Source organism: Eulemur rufifrons, chromosome 20 (assembly GCF_041146395.1).
Source record: "Eulemur rufifrons isolate Redbay chromosome 20, OSU_ERuf_1, whole genome shotgun sequence".
NCBI lineage: Eukaryota > Metazoa > Chordata > Mammalia > Primates > Lemuridae > Eulemur > Eulemur rufifrons.
The window spans coordinates 40,563,410-40,569,409 of NC_091002.1; the positions used below are offsets into that span (position 1 = coordinate 40,563,410).

At 58.7% G+C, this 6,000-nt stretch overlaps 1 protein-coding gene across 5 annotated transcripts in view; it reads right to left on the reverse strand.

Moving 5' to 3' along the window:
• Window positions 1–5,150, reverse strand: part of SULF2 (sulfatase 2) — a 105,422-nt gene extending 100,272 nt beyond the window's left edge. For 2 of the 5 annotated variants that reach the window (XM_069496386.1, XM_069496388.1), the window contains exon 1: window positions 4,409–4,517. The gene's annotated coding sequence lies outside the window, so the exon portion shown is untranslated. Of the gene's footprint in view, window positions 1–4,408; window positions 4,532–4,900 lie in introns of those variants that run through there. The other 3 variants (XM_069496384.1, XM_069496385.1, XM_069496383.1) reach the window with 3 other exon arrangements.
• Between the last annotated feature and the right edge of the window lie 850 nt (window positions 5,151–6,000).

The window sequence follows — 6,000 nt, forward strand, 5'->3', positions numbered from 1 at the left end:
CACACCTGGCTAATTTTCTTATTTTTTGTAGAGACAGGAGTCTCGCTATGTTGTCCAGGCTGGTCTCAAACTCCTGGCCTCAAATGATCCTCTGCCTTGGCCTCCCACAGCGCTGGGATTACAGGCGTGAGCCACCGCACACAGCCAGTCTTTGCATTTTAACAAATACTGCCAGATGATTCTCACGGTGGGAGGCCAGGCAAACACAGCCCCTGGCTCCCAGAAAACACAGGATCAAGGCCAGGCTACAACCTTCAGACACTATGGCAGAAAAATCAGGCCTCTGACGCCTGCTGACCCTCATGGGGAGGGCAGGGAGGCTGCCAGCACGTTGCCATGGTCCTCACCTTGGCCAAAATGGAGAGAGGTCCATCTGGCCAGCATCGCTCACACTAGTGCCCTAGGCATAGGCGCTGGCTATTTGCCTCCCAGAACCAGACTCCCTTTCACTGGGGAGCCCCCCCCACCGGCTGTGTTCTCCCAGGCTTTGGGGTCTCAGCTGTCAGTCATCCGCCAGCTCCAGGGCAGGGCCTGTGAGCCTCTTTTAAGCCACATGTTGGCTAAACTCATTTCTTTGGCCAGTGACTGACTTGGAGCATGTGATAAAAACAGTACAGTCACAGGGAACGTTGGGCTGGGGTGGGCGTTACCAGAGAAGAGGCTTAAACCAGAGGGGATGAGAACACAGCCCCTCAGCAGCTGCTCTGACACCTCGCTTATGACAACAGCCCGTGTTTACTGAGGGCTCACCTGTGTCAGCGTGCTAAGCACTTGACACTGATGATCTCATTTCACTCTTCACCGCGAGCAGCAGATAGGTGCTGTGATCATCGCCTTCTGTCGGATGAGAACATCAAGGCACAGAAAGGTTAGGCTGCACGCCCCAGGTCACGCTGCTGGGCAGGCGGCCAGCAGTCTGGGCTTCCCAACCACAGTGCCCACAGCTGCCAGAGCCTGCCTGCCCCTCCGAGCCGGAGAGAGACACTGGCCGGGTGGAAGGCAGAGCAGAGAGGGAGAGAAACAGATTCTCATGACGAAATCTGAGCCGTGAATCCAGCTGTGCCCGAACCTAGAGTTAGTTACCTAGGACTTTTGGTTATGAAAGCCAGTAAGTCTCTTTGTCTTCCCCTTATGCTGGTTTGAGATTTTTCTTTCCTCTTTCTGTTGCTTGCAAGAGAAAGGACCCTGATGACTTCAGTCCTTCTAGAAAGTACCCCCAACAGATATTCCATTTGCAACTTGCACACAGCAGCTGCTCAGTAAACGCCAGCAGATGCAGGTGACTGCTTCGGTTCCTGCTCGTTAACTGCCGGGTCCGCACCCCGACCCCCAGCTCCAGCCCACTGCCTCTTCCCCTTTAGGCTCCAAGTGAGGCCTCGTTCCCTAGCAACCGCCCCAATTAGGCAACCACGCCATTTATCAGGATGCCAATTAATTATAATGATCTTAATGCTCTCCCAATTAGACAGCGCCTTAAATCCGGCTGGAGCAGGGGCATCTGCAGATCGTCCACCAGGGCCCGGCAGGAGGAGCCTGTGGAAAGCAGGTCCAGCGAGCCCCCTCGCCTGCAGGTCAGCACAGAGCGGCCTCACCTTCCACATCCACCTGTCACACAGGACCCAGGCCTGAAACAAAGGGCTCTGGACCCCATGGCCACACTTCTGGGGCCAGGCCAGTGCGACTCCATCACCAACCACAAGAGGGTCTCACCTCTAGGACTGTCATTGTGCCTTCAGTGGGCTAAAATCTTCATTTCAGACCCCATGACTTTTTTCTGCCAGCTATGTGTGACATTTCCACTTGCATCTGACGGGTGGGGAGGACGGTGTGTACTCACGGGCAGAAGGAAAAGGCACCGGGTAATTGCATATTTTCCTCAGGGTAGAAAGACCCCAAAATACAAACGCGAGACTCCCCAAACAGTGGAGGTTTTAGACAGGGGAGGAATTACTGAGGAGCTCCTGCCTTTCCAAGTTGTACCGTCTGAATGTATTTTCTTTTGCTGAGCATGTGTTTCTTCTACATTTGAAAAAAAAAGTCAAGGTCATGGAGGAGCAGCCAGTGGTCCAGAGTGGGCCCTGGAGCCTGAGGGCCTATGGAAGCCCGGCTGTAGCACGGACCAGCTGTGGGCAAGTCAGCAGCCGCTCTGTGCCTCAGTTTCCCCATCTTTAACATGGTGACCACCATAGCACCTATCTCACAGGGCTTTTGTGTGGATTAAATGAGTTATATGTAAGGGCTTGGGGCAATGCTTGGCCTGTACAACACTATGTAAGTCTACTATCTGTCATCTTAAGTTTAGACTAAACCTTTTCATGACAGGCTGGTCAGAAAGGCCGGTATTCTTCTGCAGGACTTGACGGAGTTGGGGGATATTCCCCATCTGGCTAACCCAGAAGACAAGAAGCTGCCCCCTTGAGGCAGGTCCAAGCGGAAAAATTGACCAGAGCGAGAAAAAGGGAGAGGGAAAAGTTATCCCCAAATCAAAAGGTGGACTTCAGATGTCAGGGTGTGAAACTGCACATAGACTAGGGCCTTAGATGACAGCTGAATGGGGGAGGAACACACGCATGCGCAGACACACCCCACCCCCATACCGTCCTCCTCCAAGCCCAGACTTTTACAATCAACTCATCATTCAACTCTTAAATTTAAAAACTTAACATGTTATTAGGGTTTCAGAAAAAGCCATAAATTCAAATAAAAAACCCAAGAAGCATACACAAATCCGAAACCCGAAGCCGCAGCAGTTATGCCAACATCATGACTTTATGTACATAAACTCAGCTGAGGAAGGAAGAGCCTTCTTGTGCAAATGTCCAGCGTGCCACGAGCCAGGCCTGCCACCATGGCCCTTCGAGCTGCTTAGAACACTAAACCACACATGGAGACAGGCTGTTGGGATGAGTTTTCTCTCCTCTATGATGTGGAACAAAAAAGATGGGGAAAAGTCTCTTGCTGGGCAAGGGGTCCTCAGTCGGCTCTCCCCACCTTCTTTCCATATTTAACGATTGGCTCTAATTTAATTAGAACCCTCTGGTGGTTCGAGGCTGAGATGCAGAAATCCCCTTCACCATTAACCACAAGATGAACAACCTGGGGAGAGAAGGAATCCCACGGTGTCCTCCAGGGAAACCCAGCCTCACCTGCTCCCAGTCACCCCCAGAACCTGCTCCAGACAGCCCCCCCTTCTCTGCCCACAGGCAGGGGGCACTGTGGGAAAGAGGCAGGGGACAGATGGAGGGGCGAGAAGGCAGGCGTCCCAACATGCACAGATGAGCAAATACCCAGATTCAAACGTAAGCTGAATGTAATTACTCGGTTAATTAAATATTGACTTTCAACTCAAAAAGTGATTAAAACAAGCTGCAGGAGAGACTGTGGGGGGGGCGGGCAGGGAGTGAATCAGAACTTTCAAAAGGGCGGGGGAGAGAAGGCGGGGGCCGTCACCATGGAGGTCTGTGCTTGCTCTGCCTACTGTGTGCAGGCGCCTACTGTGTGCAAGGGGCGTGGTCCTCGGTTTCGGGGCAGGTGAGGACTTTCGGAAAGAGGCCACCGCGCAAACTGGGATTTGCGGTGTCTCCTTACATGTTTCCACCCCGAGACGGAGACCGCGTCTCTGTACACAGCTGCCCTCCAAGTGAACCGACAGCTTCTGGCGCGCAGGACTAGAAACTGTTCATCAGCGTTTCCCTGCAACATAACGCGGTGCCTGGCACGAGGGGGTGCTCCATAGATGCTTGTAGAACGAACGAACTACTATAAGGAATGTTTTAACAAAAAAAGTGCACTCCTAGACACTGTTGCAGCTTCACTGCCAGACTTCTGAAACCCCCGGAGTCCGGGGAGGGGAGCATCTCTCCGCGGGGCGATGCAAACTGGTTCTGACCTGGCTTGGGAGGAAGTTTGCCTTTTCAGTCCTATTAGTCCTTTCGGTATCTGTGAGCTGCCAGCCACTCTGAAGATCTGGTCCATTGCTTTCCCGTGTCCTGCCCGGACAAGCCCCACGTGGGCTGGCATCTAGCTGGCCCTTTGGGTTTAAACCCAAACGGGTCAACGAGGCCATGCCCCTGCGGCCGGCGGGCCCAGGCGCGCTTCCCCCCGGGCCACCAGGGATCGGTGTGGCGGGTCCGCGGGTCAGGGGCGCGGCGGGAAGTCCTCGCCCAGCCCGACTGCGGGGTCAAACGGATCATCCTCCTCCAGCCAGCCGGCGCCGGAGCCTCCCTGCTGCCTGCCGGGTCCCACCTCCCCGCGCAGCGCTGGAGCCGGAGCCAGGCGGTCGGGACCAGCGCCGGCTCACCTGGGCGGCGCTCGCCGCTGGGCTCCCGCTGGGTGAGGCTCCGGCCGCCCGATCCTCCGCCCGAACCCGGCACCCCCGGCCGCCCCCCTGCCCCCGCGCCCCACTCACCAGCGCGCACGGCCCCGGCGGCCTCACCCGGCGCAGGGCGCTGCCGCCTCTGCCGCAGCCCGGCCGGGCCGCGGGGCGCAGGGGACTCCACGCCGCTGCTGCTGCTGCCGCCGCCGCCGCTGCTGCATCCCCCGGCGAGCGCTGCCGCTCCTCCTCCTCCTCCTCCTCCGCCCTCCCCCTCCTCCCCGCCCCCTGCTCCGCCACCGCCCCCGGCCCCCGCCCCGCGCGCCGCCCCAGCCAAAGTCCGTCTGCGCGCCCCGCCCGAGCCGCTCTTAAATCGCCCCAGCCCGGCCGGTCGCGCGGCCCGAGCCAGCCCTTGGCACGGCGCTGCCGCCCCCCCGCCTGCCAGCCGGCCGCCGACCTCCGCGCGGGGGAGGCGGGCGCGCGCCGGGGCGGGGAGCGCCGGGCCGGGAGCCGCGGGCGGCGGGGGCCGGGGGCGCTGGGGACCGGCCGCGGCGCCCTCCCTGCGCCCCCCGCGTGCGGGCGCTTTACCTCCGGCTCGGGCTGTGCGGCCCGCCGGCCCGGCCCTGCTGCCCCCGGCGCGCGGCCCCGGCCCCGAAGTCAGGCGCCGGACGGGGCACCGGGCGGAGCGCTGGGGTCCCGGCGGCTCTAGGCCTCCCGATGCCTTCGGACCCGGCTGGCCGCGCTCCCGGCGGCGAGCGCGCACCCTCGCCGGGACACACACGCACACTCACCCGACTCTCCCGCTCCCGCTCGCCCTCGGCGGAGAGTTGAAACAGATGTGAGATTCGCCCAGGAGCTGGAAATGAGGGAGGGACGCGAGCCAGAGCCGCGTGTGTGCGCGCGTGTGTGTATGTGTGTGAGAGAGCGATACACACACACACACACACACACACAACCAGGAGGACATCCCTAATAAATCAAATATCGTGATAAAGTCGGGAGGGCCATCGATGAGTCCACTTGGCTGGAAACGAAGTGAACTCCGCCTCTTACCCTCTTTCCTTTTCTCCTCTTTCGGAGCTAGAAGGAGCCAAGTGTTCCTTTGGGCGTGCGACAGCCCCGGCCGGGCGCTCCCCTCTTAATGACACGTTAATAAATGTTTTCTTTTATCTGCTTTCACAGGCTCGCCCGGGTCTGCAAACACCCGACTGCCTTTGCTGGAAGCCCCGCGCTCGTCTCTAAGCTGCACGCGTTTGCCCTTGGAGACGCCGCCTGGAGCCCGGACCCGCGGCTACATGGCTACATCGCGGGGTGACCGGCCCGCGCGCCCCGGACCTTCCCACGCACCCCAGAAGCACCCTGAGAAATTAACTTGGGCTCAAGTGCAAATAGCAGCCGTTTCCCAGAAATGGCCCGGGAATAGGAAAGAAAGGAGAAACCGGCTTCCTCCTGAAAGGGAGGAATGCAACTCAAGGTGGTGCTATCTACCGCGGTTTCCACTGTCCCTAGCGCCACAGCAGAGGCCGGAGGGGGACGGGGCTTACGAGGGTGGTGGGCAGAGAGCAGGCAGAGAACCCACCAGTAGCTGCAGGAAACTGAGCGGAGCTGCTAAGCCGAAGCAGACCCTGATGTAGAAAGTACTCATAGGCAATAGTAACTTACTTAAACCTAGTAACAATCTTAGTAAG